Consider the following 16,181-nt stretch of genomic DNA (forward strand, 5'->3'; position numbering starts at 1 on the left):
TCCACATTAGCTGGATGTCGGACTCAGGAGCTGGAGTTGGGTACCAAGCCCAGGCACTTCCGTAGGGAGCACAGGTTATCTTTACTGCTAGGTCAGATGCCCAGCCTGTATCCACTCTTCTAGTCTGAGCACAAAAGCATTGTCCTGCTTTGCTTTCCCAGATCCCAGCAGAGTGAAGACATTATCCTATGGCACTCTCACACTCCTGCGCTTGCCTCCTGATTAAAGAGAAAATGCATTCTCTATTTTTGCTGAAAGCTCTCTAGTGAGCAAGTGGATGAGAGGGGAGAGAGGGTGTCTGCAGGGAGAAAGCTGTGGCAACTTTTGGGGAGTGACTTGAGAGAGAGAGAAAGAAGACTTAATTAGGGGCCAGTGTTGTGGTATAGCAGGTTGAGCCACCTGCAAAGCTGGAATCCCGTATGAGCGCTGGTTTGAGTCCTGGCTATTCTACTTCTAATCCAGCTCTCTGTTAATGTGCCTGGGAAGGCAGAAGAAGATGGCCCAAATGCTTGGGCCCCTGCCACCCACATGGGAGACCTGGGTGAAATTCCAGACTCCTGGCCTCGGCCTGGCCCAGCCCCAGATGGTGTGGGCGTTTGGGGGAATAAATCAGCAGATGGAAGATTTCTGTCTCTTCCTCCCTCTGTAACTGCCTTTCAAATAAATCTTTTTTTTTTTTTTTAAAAAAAGGATGTAATTAGAGGAGAGGGTGATATTATTTAACCTTCTCTATCTCTCCTGCAAAATCTTCAGTAAAAGTAGAAATTACACACCATAGTGACACATGGACAAATCTCACAAGGCAGAGAGAGAAAAGAAAAAAATCACATGCTTCTTAATAAATACACTCAGCACACTTGGAGTAGACAGGAATGCCCTCAGACACCTAGACACCTATAAAAAACCCAAAGTTAACATACTACTTAATGGATAAAAGATATAATGCTTTTCCCCCAAGATCATAATAGCATGCCTACTCCTCTTGCCATTTCTCTTTAACATTGTACTGAAAAAAGTTAGCCAGGGCAATTAGACAAGAGAAAGAAACACATCTGAAATGGAAAGGAAGATGTAAAACTATTTGTTGACATAATCTCATATACTGAAGGTTTTAAATAATTCACCAGCAAGCTCATAGAATGACTAAACACATTCAGCAGGTAGCTGGATACATGATCACTACCCAAAAACCAGTTGTGTTTCCTCTATTCCTTGAGAAGGAGAATGGTTGAGAATGAAATTAAGAAAATATTTTATTTACAATAGCACAGAAAAGAACAAAAAACTTAGGAATGAATTTTATCAAAGAAGTGTGAGACTTTTACACTGGATAACTACAAAACAACTTTGAAAGAAATTAATGGAGACTCAGATAAATGGAAAGACATCCCATGTTCATGGATTAAAAGAGTTGATATTTTCAGGGGGGCAATACTCCTCAAGTTATCTGTAGATTCAATGCTATCTCTATCAAAACACCAGCTGACATCTTTGCAAAAATTAACAAGTTAATCCTAGAATTCATAAGGAAATTCAAGAGACCTGGAATAGTCAAAACAATCTTCAGTAAGAACAAAATTGGAAGACTCATATTTTGTGATTTCAAAACTTACTTCAAACCTGCAGTAATGAAGATCATATGGAACTCACAAAAGTATCGATGTATAGATCATCTGAACAGACTTGAGAGTCCCCACATTTCTCATCAATTGATTTTCTACAATGGAGCCAAGATGATTCAATTTAGCAAATGGTACTAGAATAACTGGATACCCATGTGTGGAAGAATGAAGCTGGACCCTTCACTCACATGATAAATGTTAATTCAAAGTGGATCAAAGGCCTAAATGTAAGAGCTAAAAACATAACATGTTTAGAAAAAAAACAGATATAGATATTAATGACCTTGGATTAGGCAATGGATTCTCAGATATGATACCCAAAGCACAAACAACAAAATAAAATAAAACTCATAAATTGGACTTGATAATGAAAACTTTGGTGCTTAAAGACAGCATCAAGAAACAGAAACCTGCAGAAAAAATTTTGCAAATCTGATAAAAGACATGTATATGGAACATACAAAGAACTATTACAACTCAATAATAAAGAGACAAATAAACCAATTAAAAATAGAGGATCTGAGCTAATATTTCTCTAAAGAGGCACAAATGGCCAATAGGCATATGAAAAGATGCTCCACAATAGTAGCCATCAGGAAAATGCAAATCAAAGCCACAGTGATGTCACTTCACTTCCTGATGGCTGTAAGTCAGACAATAGCAAATGTTGACAAGGAAGCAGAGAAACTGGAACTCTCATACTTTGAATGTAAAGTGATGTGGCCACTTTTGAAACACTTGTCAGTTTTTCAAAAACTTAGACATATGATACACTATTTGCCTCCGAAATCCCACTCCCAGGTATATAGAAATGAAAACAGAAAGTTGCATATGAATGCTCATAATAGCACTATTCTAACAGCCAAAAAGTAGAAATAACCTAAATGGGTAAATAAAAATGTGGTATACATAGAGAATACAACCTGTCAATAATGAAAAAGACACGTGCCACGACATAAATGGCAAAGGGAAAGAAGTCAGATACCAGAGGTCCATGACTCCATTGGTAAAGGGATTGCATTGGTGGGATTCAATATATGGGAACAGGCAAATCCATACAGAGATGAGTGGTCGCCAAGTCTGTGGGGGATGGAGACTAGGGGTCAAGCTGGTGGGGTGACAGTGTTTCTTGGGGATCATGAAAATGCCTTTAAAGTTGATCATGGTGAGGGACACAGAGCTCTGAAAATGCTCAGCTTCACCGAGTTGTACGTTTTACCTTCGTGACTTAGATGGGATATGAATTCTATCTCAATTAAGCTGCTTTTAAAAAGATGCATTCAGATACATACAACATGACATTTTTTATATAAATACGGAAATATGCAAACAATACTATGAATTAGGAACACACACTAATGTGAAGTCATAAAAACCTGCCCCTGAATGATAAAAAACACAAATGCAGGGTAGAAGTTCCACACCCAGAGGACAATGGTTAGTACCGGGGGAGACACAAGGTGCTCAAGCTATCCATGGGGTGTTAAAAAAAATTCATGGAAAAAAACATATTATGAAAAAAAGTGCATGCCAACATTTTTGTAATAAAATAAGCTTATATTTTAATTCCATTTTTCCCATGAAACTTTATATTCTTTCTGATGAGTGTTTGATTCTTGTTAAAAAATTTTTATTTATTTTCATTTTGTTTGGAAGGGAGAGACAGGGACAGTGAGATCTTTCATCTGTCAATTCACTTCTCAAATGCCTGCAATAACCAGGGTGGGGCCAGGACAAAGCCGGGAGCTCAGAACTCAGTCTGGGTCTCCCACATCGGTGCCAGGGGCCTAAATACTTAAGACATCATCTGCTGCCTTCCCAGGATGCGCATTAGCAGGAAGCTGGATCAGGAGCAGAGTACCCTGCACCTGTAGCAGGCACTCTGACCCAGGACATGAGGGTTCCCAAGCAGTGGATTTACCGCTGCTCCAAACACCCGTCCCAAACATTGGATTCTTAAGCTTGGTGGTGGAAGGTGGCTGTTTGATATTATTCCATAGTTTGCTTGAAATTTTTCATATAAAAAATGTCATGGTTGCTCTGTAATGTTTCAGAAGCCAGACATGCGTGGTTGATATGGAGAGGAGGAAGACTGGCCTCAGGGGCCCCAGGATTGGGGGAGCACAGGCTGGGCTTGCAAGAGCCAACCCTGCAGGTTTCCTTTCTCAGCAAACATTACCTGGATCGAATCCAGCAATCCACAGTATCATCATCATGGAAGCATTCTTCCCCCTGGCCGTGATCTGCAGCAACGGCTTGAGCTTCCCAGCCAGGCAGCCCTGGTTGGAACCCCCACTTAGCTCTTGCTAGCAGCCTGGCCTCCACTTCACCTCTTCGAGCTTTACTTTTCCATCTGCAAAATGGGTATCATTTGGTTTGAGTATCTCTTAAGGCTTTATGTGTTGAAACTGAATCCTTACTGTGAAGTCTTCAGAAGGTGAGGATTTAATCCAGAGGTGGGGCCTTGGGGAACTCATGCAGACACACACTCCTTGCGATGCTCTGCACAGCCTGGGGACCCTGCCAGCCAGAAGGGGCATCACTGTAGGAGGTTCCTAGACCGTGCACCTCGACAACTACGAGCCCAAACACGGCCCTCCTCTTTATAAAGCAGCCTGCCTCGGGTATTTTGTGACAGACACGAAAAGTGCACCAACACGACCGCCTACTCCCATGACTGGTGATGGCTGAAGGCGACACCCTTCCAGGGGGCCTGCTGCCAGGCCTCCCAGGGTTCTTGTGCCCCCTCCCTCCGGGAGAGCAGGACGGGTGGGGTCCTAGGCTGCTCCCCTTGCTGTCAGTCCTTTCTTGCCCGGAAGGACTGGCCAGCAGAGCCCAGACTCCCTTCCTCCCCTCCTCACTACTCTGAAATCCCAAAGAAACCAAAGGCTTGGGAATGAGTCCCTCCCTCACCACTCTTAAAAACAAACAATATATGTAAATAAGCTGACCCTGTCACTGGCCACAGCTCAGATTTGTATTCCCAGCTGTTGTTCATCAATTCCTGGAGGTTCACAGGGCAGGGCCAGCCCCCAGGGGCCTGCAGACGGGATTATGGCGTGTGCATGAGAGAGACACATTCCCCCACAGCCACATGAGCTCCCTTGGCCCTTCCTGGAGACTTCATGGTTGAACGCTGTGGCCCAGGCCAACCCTGCACTTTGGGGAGAGCCTGGCCTCCAAATCCAGGCCAGTGAGCCGTGGGGCCAGACGAGGCCAGGGTAGCCGAGCCGGGCAGATGGATGTGAGCTGCGTGCAGAGGCTGCTGACGAGACACGGCCACAAGGTGACTGCAGCTGCTGTCCAGACCCCGGATGGCCACTTAGAGCTCCGGCCTCCCCAGCTGCCCACTCTCACACACTGCACTTAGCCCTCGGCTCTGCTTCTGCTCCCTCTGGGGCTTGACTGCTTTGTGTGACGAGGGTTGCTGTCCTGCCTGGGTCAGGTCTCCACGCCATGCAACGCTTTAGTGGCTTCTGGGGCCAGGGGGCTGGGCCCTGGCTGTGTGCCCTGAACGACTCCCACGCAGGTCAGAGCTCAGGCCTTGTGTACGCCACCTCCCACCCAGCCCCCCACAATCCCACTGGGATTCCCTGTGGCACAGCTTAGCTGGAAAGTGATACATCACTACAGCTTCTTGGCCAGCCCTTGGGGATCCCTGGGGCCACATCTGTGCAGTGACTGACCTGCGTCGACCTATGATCTCTGTGGCCCAGGGAGGACACAATGGGATGGACAGCTTTGGGAACTAAGGGAAAACGGACAGTTCATTCTTGCCCCCGCACCCCACGCCCCCTTCTTTGCCTGGTGTTCAGCTGAGCTGCTCCCTCCCCACGCTCTCCAATGGGGGTCCTCCTGAAAAAATAGGGGCCAGGGCCACCCCCAAGACTCTGGCTCCTCCTCCGAGTTCTTGGGAGTCTCAGCTCGCTGCCTACAGCTACTGCCCGTCCTGCTTTTTGCTCCTGCAGCCACGCAAGCTCAACTGAGATGGAACCCAGACATCACAGACCCTAGCCCACAGATCCTGCCTGGCTCCCTGTGCCAGCTGGGACCCGCAGAGAGCTCTTTGCTTGATCTGCAAAGAGGTGTTTTTAGCATCTGAAGGTTCACAAGCAAGCTGGCTTATTAGCTTCTTTTTAAACCTGGCATTGTGCTCTTGCATAGCAAAAGCTGACTGGCGCTGTCGGCAGGTAACGATCATCCCAGAGCAGTCCCCACTGCCCTCTGCCACCTTTTATCAGCCGCTTCCTCTCAGTATGCCACCTGCCAGGCAACTGCAGGCGTCTGGGTGGCCCCCTCTAGTCTCCAGCAAGGGCTGGTGGCATGGGATGGAGGGAGGGAGGGAGAGAGGGAGGAGAGCTGGAAAACAGTAAAGATGGAAGAGAGGGAGGCTGGGATCAAGGCAGGGAGGCAGCCCTCCCCCTGCGGGGGGCTCCAGAGGGCCTCCAGCGATGGCCTTCCCTGTGAGGACGTGGGTGCCTGTTCTGCAGAGCAGAGCACCCGCCGCGACCCCGCAGGGACCCTGGGAGCTGTGATTTGCACACCACGTGGGCGTGTGGGTGGCAAGTGGGGAGAGACACAGGCAGCAGGAGCAGGGGAAGTGGAGAAGGGGCGGAGGCGTGCTGCTTAGCAACCGTAGAAGAAGATTTAGAGAAGTGACAGGACCATGCCTCCCAGCGCCTCCAAGGGAGGATTTGAAAAAAATAAGCCAAAAAACAAGTCCCGGACCGCCCACGCCGGCGGAGCTTGTTGTGGTGGCTTTGGCTCTTGGGGTGCTGGGGAGAACTCGTGGGGTTGCTCTGCCAGTGGGGGCCGTAGCTGAGATGTGGGAAAAGCTGCAGGGGTTGGTCCTCGATAGCTCTAGGGAGAACATTCTAGAAGCCCCTCAAGGACAGGAAGGGAAGCCTTCTCATCTCTCCAGCTCTCAGCGTCTCCTCCTAAAGCTGCAGACACCTCAAAGGGAGGCGCCCCTAGGATTCCCCCCTCATCATCCTCCCACCCAGACCCCACGAACAGCCCAACCCTGGCCCTTCCGCCCACTGAGCATTCTCTGCCGCTTTGCTTTCCTAATTTGATTTGCTCTGGCTCAGCATCGAGATCAGAAGAGGAAATTCTTTCCAGTCTTTTAGGAATAATTCCCAGACTCTCCCATTGCAGATGCATCCACAATTACCCCAATTACTGTAGAATAAGGCTTTCCTGCCCTGGTACCCGCTGCTTTCCCGCTCCTCTCTCAGCCTCAGGGAGGAGAAGAGAGGACGAGGACCTGGTTGCAGGGTGGCTGGAACACGGCGATTCTCAGAGCCCAAGGGAGGGGTACACCCTGCTCCCGGCACTAAGAGCAGAGTAGGTGGTATGGCCGTGGACATGAACGACACTGAGCACATGGAGTCACCGTATGGCAGCATTATTCCCTTTCTAATTTGTTTTCAATTATGTGCATTGAGTGGAGTCCCAAGGTGGTGCCAGGCATGTCGCTCAGAGCTCCTTGGCACTTGCTAATTGTGCCTTTGAATAGCAAAGCCAGCCAGGGTACTCGGGCTCAGAGCAGGCAAGAACAGACTGAAGAGTGGGGTTGCTCTCTACTTTTTTTTTTTTCATGGCCCACGAGGGGGGCTCTTTGCTGTGGTTGGCTCCTTTTCAGAGGAAAGATGCATGATGAGCAGGACAGCATGCCTGGTGACAGCAGCGGGAAGAGCCCCGTTGGTCAGCCCCTAGTGGAGGACGCTGGCTGTCCACCCAGCAGGCTGCAGGCCAGGCGCAAGCAGCGGTCCCGCTAGTATGTGGGTGTATCTTAGTTGCAGTTTTATCAATGAGAAAACTAAGGCCCAGGGACCCTCTCTGAACTTAGTGGCAAGGTCAGGGCTGGTACCTTGACCCAGCATGGTTCCCACCAGTCTAGGATAGCATCCAAGGAGACTGGTCCCCCGGCAGCCATGGAATTTGTGCTGGGCAGGGGGTGGAAGGGACACAAGGTGTGTGGGTGTCAGGTGGCATCCAGTGATGTAGGGTGCCCAGCCTCCATGGCTGTCGAGGTCCTGCAGAAAGGGAATCAAACTCTTTCTACCCCGGCTTGGAAACAGAAAGGGTTCCGAATTTGGATGGGAACACGTGAATGCCAATTCGCTGTGTGACGCTGGACGGCTCATTTCTGCTTTCCAAGCCCCACTGTTTTTCCTCTCTGAGAAGTGGACGCCCCCTTGTCCCCACCTCTGAGCAATTGAGGCCAAAGGTGTGAAAGAGGATCACGAAATCCAAGGATGGCTACAGGAAGAGGGGTGTGGACAGATGGAAAGCAACCAGCGACACGTCTCCTCCCTGCCCAGGCCACGTGGTGACCTGAAAGGCACCTTTCTGTCCCCAAAGTGCAGAGATAAGGACTGTGAAGCGAGAGCAGGGAGTGCTGCTCCAGGCGTGCGGGAGTTTATTTTTACCTCGTTATCTCTACTCTGAAATGTCAGCCTTGGAGCTGCCTCTCTGCTCCCCCCAAAGTGGCAACGCAGCCTGGAAACGGGCCCCCTCTCCTCCCCTGTTCCCCCTGCCTCTCTACGGGAGTCCTAGCTCTATGGCGACAGGAGGCATGGAAACAAGGAGCTAGAGAAGGGGGAGGCAGACCTTTTCGTTGGGGTCACTTCCTCCTGGAGACCGAGGGTGCAGAGCATGCCCTAGCCACTGTAGGGTTTGTGTTGCGGGCTCTTTCTGTTGCCAGACGTGGAAATCCAACCTGAACTGTCTCATGTCGTAAAGGAAGCTGGATTGGCTGAGGCCACTCAAGCATCCAGCAAGTAGCAGGCTTCAAGTCAAGTTTTCTTTCTTTTTTTTTTTTTAAGATTTATTTTATTTATTTGAAAGAGTTACAGAGAGGGGTAGAGACAGAGAGAGAGGTCTTCCATCTGCTGGTTCACTCCTCAACTGGCAACAATGGCTGGAGCTGCGCAGGAGCCAGGAGCTTCTTCCAGGTCTCCCCCGTGGGTGCAGGGGCCCAAGGTCTTGGGCCATCTTCTACTGCTTTCCCAGGCCATAGCAGAGAGCTGGATCGGAAGAGGAGCAGCCGGGATACGAACCAGCGCCCATATGGGATGCCTTCACTTCAGGCCAGGGCTTTAACCTGCTGCGCCACAGCGCCAGTCCCATTCAGGTAAGGTTTGATCTAGGGGTTCAATGCTGTTACAAGATCTTGGTGTTGCTTTCTGCAACTTGGGGCTCCTGGGGTTCTTCTGTGGTGCTGGCTTCATCCTCATGCAGAAGCCCCTCACAGTTCTAGATTTCTCTCCAGGTCATAAATGGCTACGGTGATTCTAAATTTCACATCCTCAAACTGGTGGCTTCCAAGGAAAGAAGAGGAAGCTTCCTTTTGCCAGAAGGCCTTAGGCAACGTCTTGTTGAGTTTTATTAGCTTTCCCTGGGTTCTGTGCCCACCCCTGGGCCAGTCACCATGGTGTGGGGGCAGGAATTGAAAAATGCTTCTGCGTAGCGTGAGCCACCCGTTTCCCCGGAGGAGGTGAGCAGCGGTTTCTGGAGGGAAATGCACAGCATTGCACCCAGAGGGAGGGAACAGAGGCTGTGCCCAAGCGTGACCTGCACTTTGCAGTCTCAGCCTCTCCCACCCAGGAAGGCCTGAGATCAGAGCGGGCTGTTCCTTCCATCTGAGGCCAATGGCACGTTCCTCTCTCTCCAGTTGTACCTTTGCCTGGGCTTCTAAGTTCTGGGAATCCCAGATCTGCCACGCCCAGAATTTCACCAGTGTATACTGGTGCCTTTCCCGGGTAGACGGCCGTGCAGGCTGAAATACGTTTTTACCCACAGGTGTCATTCTTCAGTCAATCCAATCTTCATGCATCAGAGCTGTCCATTTGCCGCTCCTCGTGGTCTAGAAAGTTCTTCCGTTAAATCCGTGCAGGCCTGACTCCATCGCATATTTGGGACTGTGCTCAAGGGTCATACTCTCTAGAGTATGACCTTAGAAGAGGTCTGTGACCAGCCCTGTATGTAAAATGTTCATGAGGCTGGTGTTGTGGCACAGCCGATCAAACGGCCACTTGCGAAGCCAACACCCCATATCAGAGCAGAGGTTGCAGCGCTGGCTGCTCTGTCTCCCACCCAGCTCCCCAATGCACCTGGGAAGGCAGCTCACGATGGTCCAAGTGCGTGGGCCCCTGTCACGCATGTGGGAGGCCCAGATGGGGTTCCTGGTTCCTGGCTTCAGCCTGGTCCACACCTGGCTTTTGAGGCCATTTGGGGAGTGAAGCAGCAGATGGAAGATTGCTCTCTCTCTTTCTCACTCACTCTCTCTCTTGCTCTGCCTTTAAATAATTCCCTCAGGTGGAATTCCCATTCTCTCTGTGGATATGAATTCTCCCTGAGACCTGCTGGGCTGTGACACCTTGGGACAATCCAGTGACAGTATATGGTTAGCCCAAGGCAGCTAACAGAAACCCTAAAATGCACCTTACGCAGGTAGCCACCCATCATTCCTGTGCTCTGGAGACATCACGCCACCTGGGACACCTCCAATACGGGTAGTCATAGTTGTCGCTCATTATCTGCTCAGCCAACCAGCCTGGTCCTTCTCTAAGTCCCACACAGTACCTGGACGTCTGCTCTGTGGGACCCCTTGTGGCCTGTAATGACATCTTTCAGGGGTAGGGAGCCTTTTTTTTTTTTTTGCCAAGGGCCATTTGAATAATTATAGCACCATCCACGGGCCAAGCAAAATTATCAACAAGCAGCCTGCTATAGATTTATTGCATGCTGAGGCCTGCCTGTGGTTGGTTAACAAGGTCTTACACGGCCCGGGGGCTGCATGATCCTCACCTCTGATTTAGATGTTTTTTACTCTTCCTTCCCACTGGACTCCAAACTTCAAGGGCAGGGACCAGTTTCTTTAGCCCACTGGGGATTTTCTCCACCCAGCCCTATGCCTGACACGTGGCCTGTGCCCCCTGAATACCGTGGGAGTGGAGAAATGGTTAAATGGGCCGGTTCAGGGTCAGCCAGCCCAGCGCAGCTGGAAGAATGAGAAGAGGCAGGAGTTTTTCCACTGTCAGTAGACACTGCCGCCCGCTCGGCACCTCTCCCCCTTTGTCATGGTGTCTCCTGCGCATAGAGTATTTTCTGGATTCATGATAACCGATACTGGGAGAGTCAATAACCAAGTGAACAGACACTGTTCTCTCTGATTATTGTCTTTAGGCTCAATGTGAGAAGAAGGAGAAGTGGGTGGGGGTCCCACAAGACTCAAACATCTCCCATCAAGTCCAAGGCTCCATTCTGGTCATTCCCTTTGGACTCAGTGGGTCTGGTCCTTGAGGGTCATGCAGCCAGCAAGGGGGAGGCTTCTAGCACAAACTAGTTTGCCAGGGACAATGTTCCTTTGGACGTTAGTACAACAAGTTCTGGGTTAGATGTTGCAAGTTGAAGTGGGTCATGGCTCCTGGTCCTTATCACATAACCTGAAAACACAAGACTAAAGACCAACCCAAGAATGGTATCTACCTTCTGAGATAACCTGGCCCGAGCCTCTGCCACCAGGTTGAGAGGCCAGTAGAAAGAGAGGGCTCTTTCTTCTCCATTGCTGCACACGGCTTACTGGGGGATGTCTGGCTCCTCACGGGGTCTATGTACACCTGACATTGAGCCAACGGATCCTTCGGGAGGATGCTAAAGAGGCCACAAGCCAAAACCAAAGACTCTGAAAGCCATACAGAGAAACCACCACAAAACCAACTCTTCAGACACACTTGGCTCTCAAGGCCACCTCTGGCCAGCACACAAGTGGCTCACCTTTGGGCTACAGGTTCCCTTCCAGGACCAGAAGTGAAAGGAAAGGGATTTATGGGTTGTCCTGGAGTTGCAGACTCTGGCTTGTCCCCAGGATGAGTTCATTGCTTATTTTTAGAGACCGGACTCAAATGAAACAAACAGAGCCTATAAATAGAGCAGGGAGACACTGGGCTCGGTGTCACTGAAAGGTCCCTTTCACAGAGACAGACTCCTCGCTGAACGGGCGTTCTCGGGTTACCCCCTGCTACTACGTGGGGAAGAGCTGTGCTTTGTCTCTTCAAGGGTTGTCCAGGAGCAAGCGCGAGCAGGTGAGTCAGCCACTGGGATTCGGCCCGATTCTGATCCCTCTCTGTTTCCCAAATGCTCATTCACACTCCAAGTGAGAAAGAGCTGCAGAGGCAGGATGTCACTCTGTAAACAGCCTGGCGGGGACAGCTGGCAGCTGCCCCTGGACCGTATCTGACAGAGTGTTCTGGCCTTTTAGATGAGACTGCAGACTACCCAAGGGAAGGACCAGGTGCTAGGGTTTCCTCCTGGTTTATGCCACGGAGTGCAGGGACGGCCCAGAGTGGCTCAGCAGGCCCTGAGTGCCCTGCACAAGGACCCTCCTTTTTTGCAAGGTGATCTTTATGGAACCACAAGTGCCTGGGTTCCAGGGACTTGGGTTTTAATCCCAGATGTGTGCTGGACAGGTGGAGTTGTTGCGTCATCTAGACACACAGGGGGGAGGGGGGAGGGCTGGAAATGCTTGGAACGACTGAGTGAACATAAAGCCGTGGGGTGACAAGGTCAGGTCGTGAGGACAATCACCAGAGAAGAGCTCCTGTGGGCTTAGCATCGGCCCAGGTCATTCCAGGCACTATTGGAGGTGTTTTGTAGAAACTCAATCTTTCCCGAAGCCCCATGGAGTAGGGGCTATTATTATCTTTACACACTTGGAAACTGAGGCACTGAGAGGTCATGTACTCGGTTGGGGGCCACATGGTCAGTGAACCAGGGCTGGAAGCTGGGCAGTTAAGCTCCCAAGCATGGTCTCTTAGAGTAAAAATGAAGGCCTGGGTGGTGGGTGGGGGTGTATCTGTTGATTTTCCTGCCCAGCAGACCTTCCTCTCTCCCCTGGTGGCTCCAGGTCCCTGGGGGACCAGCCCTGCCCATTCCCAGCCCAGGTGCTCTGGTGCCTAGTTTTGGGGTAATCTCCCCTACAGCACTCTTGAAGGTATGGCCCTGGGATCCCCCAGGGTCAGGCAGTATCCAAGGGCCTCAGGATGAAGGCACACTGGATTCCCCTCTGCATTTGAGAAGTAGTTAGCCTGAAGAAGGGAACTGGCCACCTTGGGACCCTTGCATGGAGAGGAGGTAGAGCTCAAAAACAGAGGTGGAGGGGACCATCTGAAGCCTGAACCCAGGCAGGCCTGATGCTGGAACCTAGCTTTCACTTTTTAAAAGATTTATTTGAAAGGCAGAAAGAGGGGGGGGGGGGAGGCAGGCAGAGACAGGGAGATCTTCCATTCGCTGGTTCACTCCCCAAAAGGCCACAGCGGGGTTGATCCCAAGCCAGGAGCTTCTTCCAGGTCTCCCAGGTCTGCTGCTTTCCCAGGCGCATCAGCAGGGAGCTGGACTGGGAGTGAAGCAGCTGGAACTCAAACTGGTGCCCATATGGGATGCTGTTACTGCAGGTGCCAGCCCCCATTTTATAAAAGGTTGATTGGTTTATTTGACAGGTAGAATGACAGAGAGGGGGGGGAGAGACAGAGAAAATTAGATCTTTCATCCTCTGGTTCACTCCCCAAATGGCCTCAGTGGCTGGGGTTGGAGCCCAGAACTCCATCCTGGTTTCCCACGTGGGTGACAGGGTCCAAAGACTCGAGTCATCTGCTGCATTCGGAGGACGGGAATGGATCGTAAGAGAAGCAGCTGGGACTCCCACTGGCCCTCCAATATGGGATGCCAGCACTGCAGGTAGTGACTTAACCCACTGTACCAAATCATTGGTTCTTCACTTCAAATTCTCATGAACAAATACCTTCTCTTGGCTGACGAAGCTGGTGAACGGTGGAAAGACCCCTAAGTGAGAGAGCTTGATCCATCCCTAAACATGCTCTAAGCCAGCTCTCAGCCCAGCCTGACCCATGGATGAGCGCCCACCCTCACTTCCTCTAGTCCTGCTTGGCTCTTCCAGAGACACGTGCTCTGCTCTCCCAGACACCGTGAGAATTACCTCCTGCTCCCCTGGCTGCCGTGACACAGAACCCGTGCACTTCATTAGCATGGCATTTATTCTGCCTTGAAATGCACTAAATTATTTCCAGGTCATCCATCAGCATTTACTGAATGCTTCCCGTGTCACATCTTTGGCCAGAGGCTGGGAGCTCACAGCGAGTGACATCCACACGTCGTCGAGGTCTTCCTGAGCGTCAAGCCGCTTTGCTTGGAGTTTCTCATGTATCCGTCGTGTTGTTACGTCTCCTTGACGACATGAATAATAAACTGCCTAACATCTCTGTTGGTCCGTCCTGCCCCCCGCACATGGTACCAGGTGTTAAACTAGGACATTAGCAAAGCACTGAGATGAGACAGAAGGGAAACCTCGAAGGGCACTGGCAGATGAAGATGGAGGTTCTCATCACCACCGCTTTAGGATGAGTATCACCAGCCAAATCCCTCATCCACAAAGAGGATGTGAAAGAATCAATAGGGATTGAGAGTGGATTTTAGGAGGATTTTTTTTTCCAAATTCCCAGTATACATATCCAAGGTGTGGGTGGTTTTTAAATTTTGTATTTATTTTCATTTTATTTGAAAGGCAGGGATATAGAAAGATGGACACAGAAAGATCTTCCATTCATTGATTCACTTCCCAAGTGCCTGTAATGACTGGAGCCGGACCAGCAGAAGCCAGGAACTCAATCTGGGTCCCCCACAGGGTGGGAGAATCTGGAGAATTTCCTGTTTCCAACGACCTGAGCACTTTGATGATGACTTTTTTTTTTTTTTTTTTTTTTTTGACAGGCAGAGTAGACAGTGAGAGAGAGGCAGAGAGAAAGGTCTTCCTTTTGCCGTTGGTTCACCCTCCAATGGCTGCTGCGGCCGGTGCACCGCGCTGATCCGAAGGCAGGAGCCAGGAGTCAGGTGCTTTTCCTGGTCTCCCATGGGGTGCAGGGCCCAAGGACTTGGGCCATCCTCCACTGCACTCCCGGGCCACAGCAGAGAGCTGGCCTGGAACAGGGGCAACTGGGACAGAATCCGGCACTCTGACCGGGACTAGAACCCGGTGTGCTGGCACTGCTAGGCGGAGGATTAGCCTACTGAGCTGCGGCGCTGGCCTTGATGATGACTTTAATGATCAAAGTATTAACACAAGACTTGAGCCATTGCATGCAGCCTCCCATAGTGCATATTAGCAGGAAGCTAGATTGGAAATGCAGGAGCTGGGATCCAAGCCAAGTACTCCACTACGGAATGTGGGTGTCCCAAGCAGCCTCTTAATTGCTCCATCAAGCACTGGTCCCACAGTGTGCGTGTTTTATTTGTTCCTAAACTTTAAGTCATGGAGAACAGCCTTTTTGGGAGGCCATGGAGAGTTTGATTTTCATTCTCCGTCACTGGAGAGGTGGAGGGGCAGGCATTGTTTGTGACTTGCCCTGAGCACCCAGAGGGTGAGAGGCCATGGCTAGGACATCCGCTTGGAAGCCTAAAGCTTGCCCGACAGAATGACAGTTTCTCGTGGACTGTCCTGGCTGGTAGATCATGGTAGATACGATCTCCGAGTGGCCAGGAAGGGCACTGACACAGCCTGGGGGTAGACTGCCAGACCCTGGAGTTAAAGAGATTCCTACAGCAGCCTGAGCGACACTGACCACCCGAGTGCCCACTGGAGATCCCACCTAGCATCTCTGCTGGTCTATCCTGTCCCCAGCACACGTTACCAGGTGTTAAACTAGGACATTAGGAAAGCTCTGAGGGGCACAGTCCCATCTCTTGACTCTGACATCAAGCAAGAACTTCCTTCCCTGCCTGATTTCTCCTACCATTTTTTTCCTTCCACACTCTTGTATGTGCTGCTGGGGGATGGTAATACCTACTTCTCCCTTTCCGGAAGGCAAGCAGTCATAAAGGGGGCTGTAAAAGGAGGAAGTGCATTATCTTCAAATAAAGTGAGAAGTGTTGATGGACAAGACATTCGGATTTTAGAAGTAAAACTAAGTTTGTGACTCAGGGATCACAGGATTTTTTTAAAAAAGAGTGAAAAGGAGGGTCGTGGTGCTTGATGGAGTCTATATCCAGTGATGAGATAAACACTCACCCCCACTGACACCGCAGAGGTAACAGAGGCAGAACTAATGTTGCTGTGATCAGTCAAGCCTCACGTTCTCCCAGACAAAAGGTCATGCAAGCTAACTGCCCTGCTCGGGGTTACAGAGACAGCGGCAGGGTAGAGCCTGAACCGAATGCCACACTGTTTGCACCTCAAGGAAATTATTGTCACTCCTGCTCCTAACTGGAAAAATAAGCATCCTATTCTTTTTTTTTTTTTTTTTTACAACGTCTCCTTTTCAAATTCCTTTCCTTTTCCCACAACCTGTTCTAAATGGCCCTGGACCAGTGTTAACTGTTGAAATACGGCACGATCAGAGGTGGGTAAGGTTGTCCAAGGAGGACTTCAATCAAGAATATGATTCAAAGAGCAGCAAATCACCAAGGACCAAATCTGTAGAATTTCCTGTTTCCAATGACCTGAGCACTTTGATGATGACTTTAATGATCAAAGCATTAACA

At 50.3% G+C, this 16,181-nt stretch overlaps 1 protein-coding gene and 1 long non-coding RNA gene across 4 annotated transcripts in view; one reads left to right on the plus strand and one right to left on the minus strand.

Annotated features, from left to right (window-relative positions):
- MRTFB (myocardin related transcription factor B) overlaps positions 1–16,181 on the minus strand; it is a 290,368-nt gene that overhangs the window by 257,708 nt on the left and 16,479 nt on the right. The window lies entirely within an intron of this gene.
- LOC103348555 (uncharacterized) overlaps positions 11,563–16,181 on the plus strand; it is a 35,408-nt gene continuing 30,789 nt past the window's right edge. The window contains exon 1 of the long non-coding RNA XR_007920112.2: positions 11,563–11,713. This is a non-coding gene — a long non-coding RNA (uncharacterized lncRNA). The remainder of the gene's footprint in view (positions 11,714–16,181) is intronic.

This window comes from Oryctolagus cuniculus, chromosome 19, assembly GCF_964237555.1.
Source record: "Oryctolagus cuniculus chromosome 19, mOryCun1.1, whole genome shotgun sequence".
Taxonomy (NCBI): domain Eukaryota; kingdom Metazoa; phylum Chordata; class Mammalia; order Lagomorpha; family Leporidae; genus Oryctolagus; species Oryctolagus cuniculus.